The following is a 21,812-nucleotide window of genomic DNA, read 5'->3' on the forward strand; positions in this document are numbered from 1 at the left end:
TCATGTATTAATCCAACAGTAAATAAAATGTCCTAAAAAAGGTTCAGTTGTAGACTGCTACTATATGCACTGGCAAAGGCCGATGCGCATTTTATGCACTTCATATCTTAAAGCCATATCAAAAATACTGTTTGTAAAATAGCTGCTATTGAGCTCAAGAGTTGACAAATACAAATTATACCTACAGAAAGCTGAGAACAACAGTAGTTATATGTATTTCCCTCAATTGGGTTTTCGAAATGTTACCAAAGCTCTCCAGGAGCACACATCAAGTGTCTCGCTCATCACTGCAGCAGGCCCCAGCAAAACAGGTCCAGGGGCTAGGCAGACACTTTCATTACAGAAAGAATGAGGATAATGCACTTTACTGTTTGACCAAATCATGGTTTTAGCTGTGAGAAAATAGGACGTTTTGAAACTTTTGAGTGAGTTGACCATTTAAAAAATGTTCAGCTCGCACTGATGAAACCAATTAAACATGTTACTCACACAGCCAAGTCAAAGGGTGACCGCGGTCTCTTTACTAGTCAGATTTTAGTCACAGAGATAATTTAGCCTCATCTCGATTTTGTCAACCGAAATAAAAAATCATTCTTGTTTAGTTAATGTTTTTTGGGGGTCTATTTAGTTAGTTATCATCTCGTCAATTGGCACTGAAAAATAGGTGTTGGACTAACATTTGTGTTGATGAAATTGAAACTGTCACACGAGGCGTGGAAAACAACAGCTTCATTGTGTTTGTGTGTTAGAGAGAAAAAGGGCTCTCACAGGGCCTTATCTTCCATCCCCCTCTCTTTCTAATTCTCTCCTTCCTCTTCCCGCTCTTCTAATGTGGCGGCGGGAGCGGCATATCTGGGCAAATGGGGCGACGGCTGGCGAAATACACTCAGAAGAGTAGAGGGCGAACGGAGGGCGCGTAATTGAAAACACACACTGAGTCAGAAAGAGCCGAGCTACCAAGGGTCGGTGGAGGAGGAGGGAGGGAGGAAGTGTGTGTGTGTTGGGGGGAGGGGGGGTAGTGAGCAAGAAGGCCCTGATGAACAAAGGTTTGAATTGCGAAAGAGACAGAGTAGACTGTGCGTGACATCTGACTAAATACTCTCATTGTTTCTCTCCCCGAAAACAAGTATCAAGTAACGGAGCTGGGAGAGAGTAGAGCACAGAGACAGAGAGGCTGAGAGCTAGCCTGGGACCTGCCGTGCTGACTTCCCCCGACCAGTGTGTGTGTGTGTGTGTATCTGTCTGTGTGTGTTTGTTTTTGTGCGCGTGTGCATGGTTGTGTGATGTGTGGGTTGTTTTTGTGCACTGGTGTGTGTGTTTCCCTGTGTTTCTGCATGTTTGTGTGTGTGTTTCTCTGCCTAAGTGGGTGTCTCTATATGTGTGCATGTGTGTTTGTCTGTGTGTTTATCAGCGTGTGCGTGTTTCTCTGCATATGCGCATGCTTGTGTGTGTCTGTATGAGTGTGTTTGTGTGTTACTTCCCCTAGCTCACCTCCCTAACAACCCCTCTGGCAGCAACTGGTAGAGAACGGCCCTTGAAAAATGTTTCAGCGTCTGAGGGGGTAAAACAATGTAACCCTGTGCACTACGACTTGGAATCGTCCCATGGCTCATGGAAAGATTTACTGCTCAGGCAAAATGCAATTAATACTGTAAGGACTTGAGGTTTTCTTTGCAATGGGGGTTGAAATATGCTCGCCACATTCAAGTCATATGAGGATAAACATGCAGTGAAAGAAAGAAAGAAAGAGTAACTGTATAGACCTATTTTAACGGGGAAAGTTATGAAGCCATTTGGATGAATTTCTATACTCGCTGTATCACATTTCAAATGAATCCTGTCCTTGAGTGCGATTCAGCATTTGGATTGTTTGATTGTTAGTAAGGCTGCTCTCACTCATGTGGCAGTGCTGTCTTGGACTCGGTCCAAACTCAGAGCATATGTTGGAAGTTTAGTGAATGTGTGTTTTTCTTGAACACACACACGGTTGGTCCTCTAGCCAGAACGCGTTAGTTTTCGTAGACTGTACAGTATCAACATCCTGTCCTGTGCTCACATCAGCGCCGACATCAGCCAATCAGCATGCAACAACCTTTCTGGGTTGAGATAACAATAACAAGGTGGATGTATGCAGGAAAGTGCACGACAATCTTGACGGATTTCCCTGTGTGTGTGTGTGTGTGTGTGTATGTGTGTGTGTGTGTGTGTGTGTGTGTGTGTGTGTGTGTGTGTGTGTGTGTGTGTGTGTGTGTGTGTGTGTGTGCGTGTACTAAGTGTGTGTGTGAGAATTTAGACCTCTATTAAAACCATTTTTCTCCTTATCTAACTATTGCCTTTGAACTACCACGCTGACTGGAGTTCTGGTATTTTTCCTCTCTCTCTCCGATATCTCTCTGCTCTCTCTTTCCTTTCTTTGGCCCGCCAGTCCAAAGGGCATCCCTCCTTTCACTAATTTTCCTCACTCCCCTCTTTCTTCTTCTCAACATCCCATTTAAATTCATCATGAGTCAAGTGTGGGGTGGTGTTAGGGTAGTGGTGATGGTTGGGGTGTGGGGGGCTGTCAGAGGGGGTTGGTAGGGGTGGACCATAGGGAACACTGCGGTCTCATTTCTAGCAGCATTGTAAGGGTGGGCTAATCGTTAGAGCCCAGCTTGAAAGGAAGTGGACAAAAGTTCATGGTGGGTCACTTTGGCGTGCTAACATGAAAGCAGCTCCCGGTTTTAATGAGGATTAACCCAAAAAATCCATTGACTGCACCACTATAAGAGCTGGAAGCAGTTTACCCCCCCTCCCCCGCCCTTGCAAAAAAACTATATTCTGTCCCTTACACCCAGCCACCCCTCTCTCATACCTACCCCCTCCTGTCCCACAAACACCACACTAAACACAAAAAACACACACACACACACTTTACAGCAGGGAGGTAAATGAGTTCAGTGACGGGTGCACTAACGGTGTGTGTGTGTATGTCAAGGGTTGAGGTCACAGTGTCTGTGCTCATTTGGACGTTAATGTGCCAGTATAGTGAACTGAGGGGCTTTCGCTGCATGATGATACAGGGTGAGTGCCCCTGGAGCCCCAGGGGTACCAATGGGTCCCGCTGACTCGCTGTGGCCCCAGGAACGATCCTGGATACAGGATTGTGTGTGATGCCTCCATGTGCTCCAGAGTTTACCCCAGTCATTATGCAGAGACAGGGACTGGGACAGGGACAAAGAGGGCACTGAGGATGTATCAGAGCGCACAGAGACAGCGAAAGTGTAGAGAGAGAGAGGGGAGGCTGTCAACGAGAGAGAGAGAGAGAGAGAGAGCAAGAGTTGGACAGGAAGAGAGAAGAGAGGACTGTCAGAGAGAAAGAGAGAGGGAGAGAGGAAGAGAGAGAGAGAATATGAGGGGTTCAGGGAGAGGTGAACCCCTGAGCCCTCCACCAAACTCTTCATAGGACAATGTCACTTCATAGGTAATATGAATGGAACATAAATGGAGCAGCTCCCCGCACAATGGCATCTGAATGGACCCCCGTACAGTGCATTTGTGACCTGCTGGTTGAGACAAGCTTTTCCTCTCAGTCAGAAATCACTGAATCCCTCTACAGATAGTCAAGAGAGAGGCCATTTCACTGCTCCAAGGATCCACTTCACTGTGCCAATGCCAATTCATGCTTTAGATCACATTCATGCCTTTCACGTTCCACATGGCCGTATGGGGCCACATGGAACATATTAGGAAATATTTACAGCAGTTCAGATGTACATCGTCATCGTGTTGGTGACATGCGGGAAAACATATAAGGGGTCCCTGTTTGGTCAAAACTGGTATGATGGTGTCTGGGTTACGTAAAAAAGTGTGTGTGGTGGTGTGTGTGTGTCATATTTCCAAGAATTATCATACATTTTTTCAAAAACGGCATGTTTCTTGTGCTGCAAGAGCATATATCTGAATCAACAGGTTGAAATTCTGTACAACAGATCGCAGCTATGTCATTATGTCGGTCTAAGGCACTGCATCTCAGTGCTAGAGGCATCACTACAGACCCTGGTTAGATTCCAGGCTGTATCACAACCAGCCGTGATTGGGAGTCCCATAGGGCGGCACACAATTGGCCCAGCGTCGTCCTGGTTAGGGTTTGGCCGGGGTAGGCCGTCATTGTAAATAAGAATTTGTTCTTAAACTGACTTGCCTAGTTAAATAAAGGTTAAATAAAAATAAATTATCAATGAGATATTGTTTGAGCAATGTTGTGAAAGAAACAAAATGAAGGAAACTATTTAATCCAAACTGGTATCTGGATTCAGAAAGTCAGAAACTTGAATCATGTGTTATTTTCCCAATGGAAAACATTGTTTTATTTATATGAATGAAAATGAGCGTAGGATCTATAGCAGCGGTAGAAATGTGTTGCTTCACTTCCAGGAACCAGTTTTGAAGTTTAGTTTCAATACCAATTGCTTACAAACGTATTTTGTTTGTGTAAATCCTCAGGGCAAATGTTCTAACCCCAGAAAACGATGTTTGATATCTTATCGGGCCTGATGCACATTCCCTAGAAATCCTAACTTTCTCCAATGAAGTGATTAAAGACTGGCATCTTGATTTATGCCTTCTGTGCTCCAGGAGAATGGTGTTAATTTAATATACTGTTACCCCCCTCATGAGTAAATACAACCATTAAATAACCTTTAACAACTTTGCACAACCTTCGGGTGAGGGGGGTTCAGTAGAATGTGGCTGTGCTTACTCTACCAGACACTCAGGGAACTCCTTCATAAAGCCTCAGATCCATATTTTCTTAATCCAAGTGTGCAGTTGAAGCCGAAAGTTTACATACACTTATAGGTTGGAGTCATGAAAACTCGTTTTTCAACCACTCTACAAATTTCTTGGTAACAAACTATAGTTTTGGCAAGTCGGTTAGGACATCTACTTTGTGCATGACAAAAGTAATTTTTCCAACAATTGTTTACAGACAGATTATTTCACTTAAAATTCACAGGATCACAATTCCAGGGGGTCAGAAATGTACATACACTAAGTTGACGGTAACTTTTAACAGCTTGGAAAATTCCAGAAAATGACGTCATGGCTTTAGAAGCTTCTGACAGGCTAATTGACATCCTTTGAATCAATTGGAGGTGGACCTAAGGATGTATTTCAAGGCCTACCTTCAAACTCAGTGCCTCTTTGCTTGACATCGTGGGAAAATCTAAAGACCTCCAGAAGTCTGGTTCATCCTTGGGAGCAATTTCCAAATGCCTGAAGGTACCACGTGCATCTGAACAAACAATAGTATGCAAGTATAAACACCATGGGACCACACAGCCGCCATACCGCTCAGGAATGTGACGCATTCTGTCTCCTGGAGATGCATGTACTTTGGTGCAAAAAGTGCAAATCAATCCCAGTACAACAGCAAAGGACCTTCTGAAGATGCTGGAGGAAACAGGTACAACAGTATCTATATCAAAAGGAAAACGAGTCCTATATCGACATAACCTGAAATCCCGCTCACCAAGGAAGAAGCCACTGCTCCAAAACCACCTTAAAAAGCCAGAGTATGGTTTGCAACTGCACTGCATACTTTTTGGAGAAATGTCCTCTGGTCTGATGAAACAAAAATAGAACTGTTTGACCATAATGACTATCATTATGTTTGGAGGAAAAAGGGGGATGCTTGCAAGCTGAAGAACAGCATCCCAACCATGAAGCACAGGGGTGGCAGCATCATGTTGTGGGGCTGCTTTGCTGCAGGAGGGACTGGTGCACTTCACAAAATAGATGGCATCATAAGGTGGAAAATGATGTGGGTATATTGAAGCAACATCTCAAGACATCAGTCAGGAAGTTAAAGCTTGGTCGCAAATGGGTCTTCCAAATGGACAATGACCTCAAGCATAATTCCAAAGTTGTGGCAAAATGGCTTAAGGACAACAAAGTCAAGGTATTGGAGTGGCCATCACAAACCCCTTACCTCAATCCTATAGAAGATGTGTGGGCAGAACTGAAAAAGCATGTGCGAGCAAGGAAGCCTACAAACCTGACTCAGTTACACCAGCTCTCTCCCGAACACTGGAGCCCAGCTCCCTCAACTTATTGTGGGAAGGTTGTGGAAGGCTACCTGAAACGTTTGACCCAAGTTAAACAATTTAAAGTCAATGCTACCAAATACTAATTGAGTGTATGTGAACTTATGACCCACTAGGAATGTGATGAAATAAATAACATCTGAAATAAATAATTCTCTCTACTATTATTCTGACATTTCACATTCTTAAAATAAAGTGGGGATCCTAACTGTCCTAAAACGGAATTTTTACTTGGATAAAATGTCAGGAATTGTGAAAAACTGAATTTAAATGTATTGGCTAAGGTTTATGTAAACTTCCGACTTCAACTGTATGTACTGCCAGTCCCTACATGATGCAGCAGTGGATTATTTTCAAGGTGAGCTTGCATACTTACAGTATGTAACCTCCAAATCATCTCATATATACATTTATACACAGTGTCACTGATTACTGCAACAGACTTTACCGTCAACCAGGAACACAAAAATGAGGAAAGGAAACAACACCGCCGCAAATTATACCTATTGCAATTAGATTTTCCTCTCTGACAGTTAGATTCTAGGAATGTCTGCAGCACAACAGGGCCTAGTCACAACTAAATAGTAAGTACCGAAAATGATCCACATCAGCTACAACAATAGGTAACACCTAATAATGTTCATGAACAATCCTTTATAAACACGTGTACATATTTATAAATGCCTACATGTGCTTTAAATTATTATAAATGTTGTAAATGCTTATGAAATGGAAAGTTTATAATGCTTTTACATGTTTAAACATGTTTACAAATATTATTGTTAAATGTAAACTATTTAAAAAAAATGCTTATTCATGATATTTATTATACAATTTCACCCAACAACCATTTTAGGCTACTGGTTAATATCCCCCCTCTTTATGGGGAAACATAGACAAAGTTCCTAGAAGGTGGGAGGAAGTCACAATGGACATCATGCTGGAGATTTTGGCACATTTGGTCTTTGTTGGCAGCTAGTCAACCACTTTACAGACAGCCTGTAAACACTCCCAGTGCTATGGTGGCAGTAGACGTGGATTGTGGGGGATGGCGGGGGACAGCATGCCCCCTCAAGAAACCATAGACAGGATAGGGGCAAGAGTGTGCCCCCTTTGTGCCCCAGTGGAGGGAATAGGGGGTATAGAGGATGGAAGGGGATAGTGCCAGTGGGTATGGGAAAGGGGTGTAAAGACAGGCTTATAGAAGAATAGGGATATATGTTATGGGGTAAGGCTTAGGGTAGGCAATAGAGTGAAACGGGCGGGAAAGTGAGAGGTGTGGTTTGTAGACTGTGGCCTTGTGCAGATACCCATACTTAAATGCTAAATAGTAGGCCATATGTGAATTTCAGAAAATGTTGTATGCTTTAACTCAGGGTTTCCCAAACCCGGTCCTGGGTCCCCAATTGCGCATTAAATGACGCTTTCTCAGTATAGGTCAAATCAAATTTTATTGGTCAAATACGTCAAATACAAGAGGAGTAGACTTTACCTTGTAATGCTTTTTTACTAGCTGATTCTCAAAAATGCAGAGTTAAAAAAGTTAAACAAATATTTGCTAAAAAAGAACAGAAAACAGTAACCCAATAAAACAACGAGGCTATATACAAGGAGTACCAGCACTGAGTCAATGTGCAAACGTATTTTCAGACCCACGTGGGTAAGGGGACACTCTCTTCCAAAATTAACGAAGGGAGGGGAACAAGCATGATTGCACATTAGATGACACCTTCTCAGTATGGATGAGTCTAGTATGTTAATATGTGTGGCTTACAGCATACATTTTTACTAAACAGTATATTCTAGAAGGAATATTACACAGTATGTAGTTTTCGTAAGTAGGAACTAACATTTTGGGGATGGCCTATGTACTCATCATACTACATGCTATTTAGAACATACACTCTTAGAAAAAAGGGTTCCAAAAGGGTTCCTCAGCTGCCCCCATAGGATAACTTTTTTTGGTTCCAGGTAGAACCATTTTGGGTTCTATGTAGAGGCAGTCAAGGTAATACGGTATGTACATGATAGGTAGGTGCAAAAGTGACTAGGCAATCAGTAGAGACAATATAGGTGAGACTAGTATCTGTTTCACCTGTCCTTGTGCTTGTCTCCACCCCTTCCAGGTGTATCCCATCTTCCCCAATTACCCTCTGGGTATTTATACCTGTGTTTTCTGTCTGTCTGGGCCAGTTACTCTTGTTTGTCAAGCTTACCAGCGTTTGTCCTGTCAGCTCTTGTCTTTTCCCAGCCTCTCTTTGTCTCGTCCTCCTGGTTTTTAATCCTTGCCTGTCCTGATCCTGTACCTGCCCGCCTGACCGCTCTGTCTGCCCCTGAGCCTGCCTGCCGTCCTGTACCTTTGCCCCACCTCTGGATTATTGACCTCTACCTACCCTGCCCCTGAGCCTGCCTGCCGTCCAGTCCTTTGCTCCTACTCTGGATTATCGACTCCTGCCTGCCTTGACCTGTCGTTTCCCTGCCCCTGTTACAATAAAAACTGTTACTTCACACAGTCTGCACTTGGGTCTTACCTTGATACCTGATAGTACGAACTGGCCATGACTGACCCAGCAGACTTGGACCAGCTCCGCAACGCCATCTCCTCCCGAGGAGCCACAATTGGTAGGCACAAGTAGTTGCTTCACCGTCTGATGGAAGGTTTGCAGGCCAATTGCCAAACGTCACAACCTAGCCTTGGACACATTGCGGAAGCAATTCCGTGGGTTGCCTACTAGGCAGCCTACCATGACAGAAACCTCCCAGCCCCTCTCTGACCCGGCTGGTATCAGCTCCGTCACCCCGGTTTCCTGGGAACCCCGCTTACCTCTCCCGGAGCACTACGATGGAGATTCCAGAACCTGTCGTACCTTTCTCTTCCAGTGCTCCCTCTTTTTTTCGAGCTGCAGCCTTCTTCGTTCACCTCAAACCAGTCAAAGACAGCGTTGATTATTACGCTGATTTCTGGGAGGGCACTCACCTTGGCCACGGCGGTGTGGGAGCAACAATCCATCGTCTGGAGGTATTCGTGGCTCCAGTGTTCGGGAGAGAAGCTGCCCGGAAGTTACTCCAACTTCAGCAGGACACCCTGCCGAAGCTGGATCGAAACGTATTTTCAGACCCACGTGGGTAAGGGGACACTCTCTTCCAAAATTAACGAAGGGAGGGGAACAAGCATGATTGCACATTAGATGACACCTTCTCAGTATGGATGAGCATACAGCATACATTTTTACTAAACAGTATATTCTATAAGGAATATTACACAGTATGTAGTTTTTGTAAGTAGGAACTAACATTTTGGGGATGGCCTATGTACTCATCATACTACATGCTATTTAGAACATACACTCTTAGAAAAAAGGGTTCCAAAAGGGTTCCTCAGCTGCCCCCATAGGATAACTTTTTTTGGTTCCAGGATAGAACCCTTTTGGGTTCTATGTAGAACCCTCTGTTGAAAGGGTTCTACATGGAACCCAAAAGGGTTATACCTGGAACCAAAAAGTATTATGTGTATGTAGGCTGGTTAACTGTTTATCATAGGCCCATATAATTTGTATGTGTATCTCCATGTATTTTCCTATGTGTTATTACCTGTTTTTCTCCTACACTGAGGACCACATTGGAAATAAGTGTTTTTACATGAGTCATCCTCTGGGTTTCTTGAACTTTTAAAAACTGTTTTAAACTGTACAGATTGTTTTACCTAAAATAAAAATCAATCAATCAATGTGCAGTCGCATTGTTCCCTGACATTTAATCATTTTGGTGCAGTCTGTCATCTCATCTGATTATCAGCTGTTGTCAAACAGGTATGAAAAGACGATTCCCTTCCTAAATAGTAATAGTCATTGAGAAATGTCACATACTACAAAACATTTTATTCTGGAATACTCAAAACACCTATTAGTAGGCTAATCAATAATCCAAACACGGACAGTTACATGTAAGGAAATGGAATAAACCAGGTGAAAACTGGACACATATTTACAAAACAATTAACCGGAGTTAGTGTTGGGGTTTGGATGCGGACCCGTTTTAGGGTAAGGGTCGGGGTTGGGGTTTGGATATGACCCCAGGTGAGGAGTAGGGTAGGGTAAAGGTTTTGCTTAACTTCTTAACTTGTTATGGCTGCAATCCCGATATTGGGATAAGTGTCATCAACAACCGCTGAATATTACTACAAATATTTATAGTCATGAAATCACAAGTGCAATATAAGAAAACACAGCTTAGCCTTTTGTTGATCCACCTGTCGTGTCAGATTTTGAAATTATGCTTTTCAGCGAAAGCAATCCAAGCGTTTGTGTAAGTTTCTCGATCGCACTACAAAACATTAAGTACACTTAGCATCAGGAAGCTTGGTCACAAATCAGAAAAGCAATCAAATTAATTGTTTACCTTTGATGATCTTCGGATGTTTTAACTCACGAGACTCCCAGTTACAAAACAAATGTTCCGTTTGTTCCATAAAGATGATTTTTATATCCAAAATACCTCCGTTTGTTTGTCGCGTTATGTTCAGAAATCCACAGGAAAGAGCGGTCACGACAACGCAGACAAAAATTCCAAATAGTTTCCATAATGTCCACAGAAACATGTAAAATGTTTTTTTTTTACCTCTAGTGACACCCCATCCTGTGAACGGGACCGTTGTCATCATCTGACACTAATTAGCATAACGCAGCATAGCATTTTGTCCAGCTAGCAGCAGGTAACTTGGTCACGGAAATCAGAAAAGCAATCAAATTCAATCGTTTACCTTTGATGAACTTCAGATGTTTTCACTCACGAGACTCCCAGTTAGATAGCCAATGTTCCTTTTTTCCAAAAATATTATTTTTGTAGGCAAAATAGCTCCGTTTGTTCTTCACGTTTGGCTGAGAAATCACCCGGAAATTGCAGTCACGAAAACGGCGAAAAATATTCCAAATTAGCTCCATAATATTGACAGAAACATGGCAAACGTTGTTTAGAATCAATCCTCAAGGTGTTTTTCAAATATCTATTCGATAATATATCCATTGGGACAATTCGTTTTTCAGTAGGACTGATTGGAGTAATGGCTACTTCAGTATTTTACGCGAGAATCTCTCTGGGAGCATCAGGTGACCACTTGCGCAATGTAGCTGCCTACGGGTATTCTTCAACATAAATGCGTAAAACTACGTCACAATGCTGTAGACACCTTCGGGAATACGGAGGAAGAGTAATCTGTTTGATAGCCCATTCACTGCTCAATAGGGACACATTGGAACGCAGCGCTTTCAAAACATGAGGCACTTCCGGATTGGATTTTTCTCAGGCTTTCGCCTGCAACATCAGTTCTGTTATACTCACAGACAATATTTTTTACAGTTTTGGAAGCTTTAGAGTGTTTTCTATCCTAAGCTGTCAATTATATGCATATTTTAGCATCTTGTCCTGACAAAAGAAACATTTTTTTTTTTCAAAAATGAAAATACTAGTCACAAAAGGTTAATCAATCCTCAGGTTGTTTTTAAAATATATAATCGATAATATATCAACCGCAAATGTCTTTCACAGTAGGAGAGGGGAAAACAATGGCTGTCCAAATTCTGTTGCGCGAGCAAAACTCATGTGGCCACTTGACGCATTGTTATCGTTCTGGCTAATTTTTCAAAATAAAAGCATGAAACTATGTCTGAAGACTGTTGACACCTTGAGGAAGTGATAGGAAAGGGAATCTGGTTCATATCCCTTTAAATCCAGCAAAGGGAGGCTATGGAACATGGAGTTTTCAAAATAGAAGCCACATCCTGGTTTGATTTTCCTCAGGGTTTCGCATGCAATATCAGTTTTATTATACTCACAGACAATATTTTGACAGTTTTGGAAACTTTAGAGTGTTTTCTATCCAATTCTAATAATAATATGCAGACATTAGCAACTGAGTCTGAGGAGCTGGCCATTTACAATGGGCACCTTTTCATCCAAGCTACTCAATACTGCCCCAGCAGCCATAAAAAGTTCAGGTATAGGGGGCAGCATTTTCACTTTTTTTCATTTTTTTTTCTCACTTTAGATAAATAGCGTGCCCAATTTCAACTTCCTGCTACTCATGCCAAGAATATAAGATATGCATATTATTAGTATATTTGGATAGAAAACACTCTGAAGTTTCGAAAACTGTTTGAATCATGTCTGTGAGTATAACAGAACTTATGTAGCAGGCAAAACCCAGAGGACTAACCGTTCAGATTTTTTTTTTTAAGGTCTCTGTGATTTCTTCTCATTGGCAAACGATATTTCTTAGGAACTTGTTTTCAGTTCCTACCACTTCCACTGGATGTCACCAGTCTTTGGAATTTGGTTGAGGTTATTCATTTGTGCAATGAAGAAGTAGGGCCATCCTGGAAAAGGGTAACGCTGTTGAGAGTTGGCCGCGACTTGAAAAGTAGCGTTAGTTTCCTCTCATCCTCTATTGAAAACAGATAGACCCGTCTTCAATTTGATCAATTATTAATGTTTAAAAATACCTAAAGTTGTATTACAAAAGTAGTTTGAAATATTTGGGCAAAGTTTATAGGCAACTTTTGAAATATTTTGTAGTGACGTTGCGCATTTTGGAAGCTGTTTTTTTTCTGAATCAAACGTGACAAATAAATGTACATTTTGGATATATATGGACGAAATTAATCGAACAAAAGGACCAATTGTGATGCTTATGGGACATATTGGAGTGCCAACAAAAGAAGCTTGTCAAAGGTAAGGCTTATTTTATATTTTATTTCTGTGTTTTGTGTAGCGCCTGCAGGGTTGGAATATGCTACCCTCTTTGTTTACTGTTGTGCTATCATCAGATAATAATTACTTATGCTTTCGCCGAAAAGCCTTTTTAAAATCTGACATGTTGGCTGGATTCACAACTAGTGTAGCTTTAATTGAGTATCTTACATGTGTGATTTAATTAAGTTGAATTTTTATATAATTTTTAAAAATTTGCCGCGCTGCATTTTCGCCCAAGTGTGACGCAACCATAAGACCAAACTTGACTTTTTGTCCAGTATGTGAGAAAGTTCTGGATGATCTTATTTTTTTGTGGCGGGAGTTTGTAGCTTGTAGAGAAGATCTTGATGCCACATTCTTAAAATGTCATTAGTGGTTGATCTCCCTTTTCTAAAATCAGCCTCATGAACATGGTGTCACAGTTTCTTGTTAAAAACTATTTCTACAAGTTTTCCCAGGTTGCTTATAATACTTAAGGGCCGATCGCTTGTGACATTTTGTGGGTCTCTTCCAGGTTTCTTACTCATTGCCACAGGGCCGACTTACAGGGTGTGGGAAAATGGCCGGTTCGGAGTCAGGCAGAGAACAGCTGACCCAGCAGGTTCAGGTAATGTTGTGGAGCATGTTTGAGGAGCCTGTTGTCAAACTCATCCTCTACTGGGGCTTTTAACCTTGTCACTTTTATATGGGTCTTGAGTTCTTTAGGTGTCACTGGTTCTGAAAGTGGTGAGCTAGGCTGTTATGGATTATTGGTATGTGTGTGGTGTTGGCAAGCTCCCTGACGCTTTGTCAAATTTTGGGTCTTCTAGACATTTAATTGTATTTATTATTAGTATTACTTTATGAATATTTATTATTTATTAATTTAATCTTATTTAACTATGCATAAATGTACTTGTTGAAGGTGGATGCAGAGGCTTGAGACGTTTCTTGGTTGTTCTCCAAGTACTTGCCATTTGGGACTAGGTCTAGTGTTGTGTTGTTGACTTAGTTTCCTTGTCTTTACTTTTTTGTGCAGAAAGTGTGGAAGTTGGAGTCCTTATCCAATTTGTGTTAAAATGAGGACAATTTTTTTGGAATGTGTTGTAATTATGGGTTAATGGTGGTGAGTGGTATGGTCCCCTTTTGGGCCTTTATCGAGGATCCTCCCCAACCTCTTGATCACTGCTCTGGGGGTCCTCTTGGGCATTTGTGATGTTTTGTGTTTTTTGTGTTTTCCTTACCACACATTCTCTGACATTTTCCAGTCAACTTTTTTTGTAAATGTGTTTATGTTTCGGGAGGGAGGGGTGGGGTGGGGGGGCTAGTGAAGATGAAGGGAGAAGGAAGCAAGGATGGGGAAGTGGTCACTTCCTTCATCGTGGTTGGCAGACACACACACGCACACACACATAATTCATCATTCCACAACTATTTTATTTTATTTAATCTCCAAGTCAACTTCAGTCATATTTTTCATATCTTTATAGTCATCTTAGTCAGTGATTTTCCTCCAAGTTCATTCTTACAAAATGAGTTGCGGTAGCCCATAAATGCTCCGTTTGGGGAATCTAGTTTGGGAAATCCTGACGAAGTTTAATAGTTCCTGACATGGACCCAAATGTGTCACACACAAACAAAAGCACAAACACACACAAACATAAATACACACCCATGCACACACACAAGCATTCCTCATTCAGTGTGTTCCAATGGTGTAAGAAGACGTTGAATCCCTCCAAAAGGTTATGCAGTCTGTTATAACTGAAACAAAACAGTCAATGTGCTTTTCATCATCACAGAAAATGAGACGGATGGAGTTCAAGTGTTTGAAACAAGTGTTTGGCATGCCAGATGGGGATGATGCAAACTTGCGTAAATATCACATAAAAATCAATTCAAATATGTTGCGTAATGGAGAGAGGGAGAGACAGGATGATAGAAGGAAAAGGGGATAAAGGCAACTCTGCCTCTCTCTGTCGCTCTTGCTGCCTTTCTCTCGCTTTTCCCTTCCCTTTCTCTCTCTCTTTGCCCTTCTCTTTCTCGCTCTCTTTGCCCTTCTCTCTCTTTGCCCTTCTCTTTCTCGCTCTCTCTCTTTGTTCCTCCTGTTGATGATGCTTATTATGCATTATGGTTGATTTTTTTTTTAATGTAACAAAAATATAACAGAAATATACAGTACCAGTCAAAAGTTTGGACACACCTACTCATTCAAGGGTTTTTCTGCTTTTTTAATATTTTCTCATTGTAGTATAATAGTGAAGACATCAAAACTATTAAATAACACAAAATGGCGTCATGTAGTATTAAACAAATCAAAATTGTTGTTATATTTGAGATTCTTCAAAGTAGCCACCCTTTGAAATGATGACAGCTTTGCACACTATTGGCAGTCTCTCAACCTGCTTCATGAGGTAGTCACCTGGAATGCATTTCAATTAAAAGGTGTACCTTGTTAAAAGTTCATTTGTGGAATTAATTTCCTTCTTAATCCGTTTGAGCCAATCAGTTGTGTTGTGACAAGGTATGGGTGCTATACAGAAGATAGCCCTATTTGGTAAAAGACCAAGTCCATATTATGGCAAGAACAGCTCAAATAAGCAAAGAGAAACAACAGTCCAACAATACTTTAAGACATGAAGGTCGGTCAATCCGGAAAATGTCAAGAACTTAGAAAATTACTTCAAGTGCAGTCACCAAAACCATCAAGTGCTATGATGAAACTGGCTCTCATAAGGACCAACACAGGAAAGGAAGACCCAAAGTTACCTCTGCTGCAGAGGATATGGGCTCCTAAGTGGTGCAGCGGTCTAAGGCACTGCATCTCAGTGCTAGAAGTGTCAAACAGTCCCTGGTTTGATTCCAGGCTGTGTCACAACCGGCCGTGATTGGGAGTCCCACAGGGTGGCGCACAATTGGCCCAGGGTTGTCTGGGTTAGAGTTTGCAAAGAGTAGGACATTATTGTAAATACAAATTTGTTCTTAACTGCCTAGTTAAATAAAGATGAAATAAAAATAAATAAATAAATTCATTATAGTTACCAGCCTCAGAAATTGCAGCCCAAATAAATGCTTCACAGAGTTCAAATTACAGACACATCTCATCATCAACTGTTCAGAGGAGACTGCATGAATCAAGACTTCATGGTTGAATTGCTGCAAAGAAACCACTACTAAAGGACACCATTAAGAAGAATAGAATTGTTTGGGTCAAGAAACATGAGCAATGGACATTAGACCGGTAGAAATCGGTCCTTTGGTCCAAATTTGAGATTTTTGGTTCCAACCTCTGTGTCTTTGTGAGACGCAGAGAAGATGAATGGATGATCTCCACATGTGTGGTTCCCACCATGAAGCTTGGAGGAGGAGTTGTGATAGTGTCACTAGCAAAGCACCCCCACACCATCTGATTTATTTAGTATTCAAGGCACACAACCAGCATATGGCTACCACCGCATTCTCCAGCGATATGCCATCTGGTTTGGTCTTAGTGGGACTATCATTTGTTTTTCAACTGGACAATGACCCAAAACACACCTCCAGGCTGTGTAATGGCTATTTGACCAATAAGGAGGGTGATGAGTGCTGCATCAGATGCCTTGGCGTCCACAATCATCTGACCTCCACCCAATTGAGATGGTTTGGGATGAGTTGGACTGCATAGTGAAGGAAAATCAGCCAGCAAGTGCTCAGCATATGTGGGAACTCCTTCAAGACTGTTGGAAAAGCATTCCAGGCTGGTTGAGAGAACGCCAAGAGTGTGCAAATTTGTCATCAAGGCAAACAGTGGCTACTTGGAAGAATCTCAAATATGAAATATATTTTGATTTGTGTAACACTTTTTTGGTTACCTCATGATTCCATATGTGTTAGTTGATAGTTTTGATTGTCTTCACTATTACGCTACAATGAATGAGTAGGTGTGTCCATACTTTTGACTGGTGCTGTATGTTTTTTTGTAATGCTTTGACTAGAGTATGCTCAATAGTCTAAAGTGCCTTACTTTTCTTCCTTCTCCTTCCCCAATCAGTAGTGAAATGGAGACATTTGACTGTTGAAAGATAAAACCATCTAGGCATAATTAATGTTGCTTTATCCTTTTACATTGACATTTTAGTAATTTAATAAAATATGCTCTTATCCAGAGCAACTTACAGTATTGAGTGCATACATGTTTGTACTTTTCCCCATACTGCTCCCCCATGGGAATCAGACCCACAAGCCTGGTGTTGCAAGTGCCATGCTCTACCAACTGAGTTACACGGGACCCATGTGTAAGCATATAAGTGTGTAGATGATGGAGAGGAGGTGAGGAGAGGATCCCTCATCAACTCTCTTGGCATGAACAGTAAAGTTATTACTCAATCACAACATAAGCAAAAAAGAAGCCTCTGGTCTCCTGCACTGAACTGAAGCCTTCTTCATTACTGTATAAAGACTAGAATACATTTTCAGTTCTGATTAATGTAATGCCATGTATCTGCTATTCGTGTTTACAGCTAAGACCCTCATGTTCCCTGATTAACCTCTCTAGGGTACGTGGGATGGTAGCATCCCACCTGTCAACAGCCAGTGATACTGCAGGGCGGCAAATTCAAAACAACAGAAATCTCATAATTAAAATTCCTCAAGCATACAAGTATTTTACACCATTTTAAAGAAAAAATTATTGTTATTCCAGCCGCAGTGTCTGATTTAAAAAATGCTTTACAGCAAAAGCACCACCAACGATTATGTTAGGTCACCACCAAGTCAGAGAAAAACACAGCCATTTTTCTCCAGACTCAGTGTGAACCTGCTTTCATCTGTGAAGAGCACAGGGCGCCAGTGGCGAATTTGCCAATCTTGGTGTTCTCTGGCAAATGCCAAACGTCCTGCACGGTGTTGGGCTGTAAGCTCAACCCCCACCTGTGGACGTCGAGCCCTCATACCACCCTCATGGAGTCTGTTTCTGACCGTTTGAGCAGACACATGCACATTTGTGGCCTGCTGGAGGTCAATTTGCAGGGCTCTGCTCCTCCTCCTCCTGCTCCTCCTTGCACAAAGGCGGAGGTAGCGGTCCTGCTGCTGGGTTGTTGCCCTCCTACAGCCTCCTCCACGTCTCCTGATGTACTGGCTTGTCTCCTGGTAGCGCCTCCATGCTCTGGACACTACACTGACAGACACAGCAAACCTTCTTGCCACAGCTCGCATTGATGTGCCATCCTGGATGAGCTGCACTACCTGAGCCACTTGTGTGGGTTGTAGACTCCATCTCATACTACCACTAGAGTGAAAGCACTGCCAGCATTCAAAAGTGACCAAAACATCAGCCAGGAAGCATAGGAACTGAGAAGTGGTCTATGGTCACCACCTGCAGAACCACTCCTTTATTGGGAGTGTCTTGCTAATTGCCTATAATTTCCACCTGTTGTCTATTCCATTTGCACAACAGCGTGTTACATTTATTGTCAATCAGTGTTGCTTCCTAAGTCGACAGTTTGATTTCACCGAAGTGTGATTGACTTGGAGTTGCATTGTGTTGTTTAAAGACGCTGCCAGTTGAGGACTTGTCTGTTTCTCAAACTAGACACTAATGTACTTGTCCTTTTGCTCAGTTGTGCAACGGGACCTCCCACTCTTCTTTCCATTCTGGTTAGAGCCATTTTGCTCTGTTCTGTGAAGGGAGCGTTTTTACGAAATCTTCAGTTTCATGACAATTTCTTGCATGGGATAGCTTTCATTTCTCAGAACAAGAATAGACTGATGAGTTTCAGAAGAAAGGTCTTTGTTTCTGGCCATTTTGAGCCTGTAATCGAACCCACAAATGCTGATGCTCAAGATACTCAACTAGTCTTTTATTATTTCTTTAAATCAGAACAGTTTTCAACTGTGCTAACATAATTCCATTAGGGTTTTCCAATGATCAATTGGCCTTTTAAAATTATAAACTTGGATTAGCTAACACAATGTGCCATTGGAACACAGGAGTGATGGTTGCTGATAACGGGCCTCTATATGTAGATTTCCCAGCTACAATAGTCATTTACAACATTAACAATGTCTACACTGTATTTCTGATCATGTTGATGTTATTTTAATGGACAAGGACATTTCTAAGTAAACTTTTGAAAGGGTGTGTATGTCACCGTGATTAGGCGTGGATTTTCTGGACAACAGGTCCGCCAAAACTAAAAACTATTTGAGATTTTTCACACTCTTGGCATTCTCTGAACAAGCTTCCCCTAGAATGTTTTCCAAAGGCTTGAAGGAGTTTCACATATGCTGAGCACTTGTTGGCTGCTTTTCCTTCACTCTTCGGTCCAACTCATCTACAATTTTTTTTATCCTTTATTCAACTAGGCAAGTCAGTTAAGAACAAATACTTATTTACAATGACAGCGTAGGAAAAGTGGGTTAACCGCCTTGTTCAGGGGCAGAACGACAGATTTTTACCTTGTTAGCTTGGGGATTCAATCTAGCAACACTTCCGGTTACTAGCCCAATGCTCTAACCACTAGGCTACCAGCCACCCCAAGGAATTGGGAGGAGGTTGGGTGATTGTGAAGGTCAGGTCATCTGATGAACTCTCCTTCTTGGTCAACTTTGCCTTGCACAACCTGGAGGTGGGTTGGGTTATTTCCTTGTTGAAGAACAAATTATAGTCCCACTAAACCCAAACTAGATGGGATGGCGTGTGCTTTGAATTCTAAATAAATCACAGACAGTGTCACCAGAAAAGCACCCCCACACCGTCACAACTCCTCCTTCATGCTTCACAGTGGGAACCACACATGCGGCGATCGTCTGTTTACCTACTCTGCGTCTTTAGAAAGTCATGGCGTTCTGAACCAAAAATTGCATTTTGGACTCATCAGACCAAAGGACAGATTTCCTTCGGTTTAATGTCCATTGCTCTTGTTTCTTGGCCCAAGCAAGTCTCTTCTTATTATTGGTGTCCTTTAGTAGGGGTTTCTTTGCAGCAATTTGATGATGAAGGTCTGAATCAAGCAGTCTCCTCTGAACAGTTGATGTTGAGATGTGTCTGTTACTTGAACTCTGTGAAACATTTATTTGGGCTGCAATTTCTGAGGCTGGCACCTCTAATGAACTTATCCTCTGCAGTATAGGGTTGTCCTTTCCAGTGGCGGTCCTCATGAAAGCCAGTTTCATCAAAGCGCTTGATGGTTTTTGCGAATGCACTTGAAGAAACTTTCAAAGTTCTTGAAATGTTCCAGATTGACTGACCTTGATGTCTTAACTTCTTGGTGACGGGGTAGTATTTTCACGTCCGGATGAAATGCATTCCCAACTTCAACTGCCTGTTACTCATCCCCAGAAGATAAGATATGCATATTATTAGTAGATGTGGATAGAAAACACTGAAGTTTCTAAAACTGTTTGAATCATGTCTGTGGGTATAACAGAACTTATGTAGCAGGCGAAACCCTGAGGACAAACCATTCAGATTTTTTGTTGTTTTGAGGTCACTCTCATCTCAATGGGATTTCATTGGGAATCCAGATTTCTAAGGGACCTTCTTGCAGTTCTTATCGCTTCCACTGGATGTCAACAGTCTTTAGAAATTGGTTGAGTTTATTCCTTTGTGTAATAAAGAAGTACGGCCATCTTGAACGAGGGTCACTTGAAGTGTACTGTTAGAGGCGCGTGACCAGAAAGCATGCTTTAGTTTGTTTTCTTCCTGTATTGAACACAGATCATCCCGTCTCCAATTTTATCGATTATTTACGTAAAAAAATACCTAAATTTGTATGACAAAAGTAGTTTGAAATGTTTTGGCAAAGTTAACAGGTAACTTTTGAGATATTTTGTAGTCACGTTGCTCAAGTTGGAACCGGTGTTTTTCTGGATCAAAAGCGCCAAATAAATGGACATTTTGGATATATATTGACGGAATTAATCGAACAAAAGGACCACTTGTGATGTTTATGGGACATATTGGAGTGCCAACAAAAGAAGCTCGTCAAAGGTAAGGCATGAATTATATTTTTATTTCTGCGCTTTGTGTCGTGCCTGCAGGGTAGAAATATGCTTTCTCTCTTTTGTTTACGGAGGTGCTATCTTCAGATAATAGCATCGTTTGCTTTCGCCGAAAAGCCTTTTTGAAATCTGACATGTTGGCTGGATTCACAACAAGTGTAGCTTTAATTTGCTATCTTGCATGTGTGATTTAATGAAAGTTAGATTTTTATAGTAATTTATTTGAATTTGACGCTCTGCATTTTCCCTGGCTTTTGGCCAGGTGGGACGCTAGCGTCCCACATATCCCAGAGAGTAATAATGGACTGTCGTTTCTCTTTGCTTATTTGAGCTGTTCTTACCATAATATGGACTTTTACCAAATAGTGCTATATTCTGTACCAACCCTACCTTGTCACAACACAACTAATTGGCTCAAACGCATTAACCTCTCTGCGCACAGAACCTCTCCTATAGTCATATTAAACATTCATGAAATACAAGTGTCTCACATGTATCAAAAGCCTAGAATCTTGCTAATCCAACAGCGTTGTCAGATTTAAAAAAGGATTTACTGCGAAAGAATACGATGCGATTATCTGAGCATAGAGACCCATAAAAAACAACTATTTTAACCAGCACAAGCGTAACATATTCACAAACTGCATTAAAATAAATAGTTTACCTTTGACGATCTTCGTCTGTTTGCAATTCCAATGCTCATTGTTACATAATGAATGTTCTTTTGTTTAATAAAATCTGTTTTTATAGCCTAACACGAAACATTTTGTGAACCGCTTGTGTCGTGAATTCCGTCTCATTCCATTTTCGACAACACATTCCAGGTAAATCACCCACACAGAACGTGACTTTTCCAGTCATGTTTGGTTTCACTGCAATCAACTGGTTTGTTTGTAACACAATCAAACATGATGGGCCATTTCGTGGGACGTATTGACTGAAAGAAACCGATGACATTGTGCACCAATGATTTGCCCGCTGTTTCGTTGATTGACTGTCTTTTAACCCAATGACCACTGATCG

The sequence above is a fragment of the Oncorhynchus mykiss genome, chromosome 2 (genome assembly GCF_057628025.1).
Source record: "Oncorhynchus mykiss isolate SJ-2025 chromosome 2, ASM5762802v1, whole genome shotgun sequence".
NCBI lineage: Eukaryota > Metazoa > Chordata > Actinopteri > Salmoniformes > Salmonidae > Oncorhynchus > Oncorhynchus mykiss.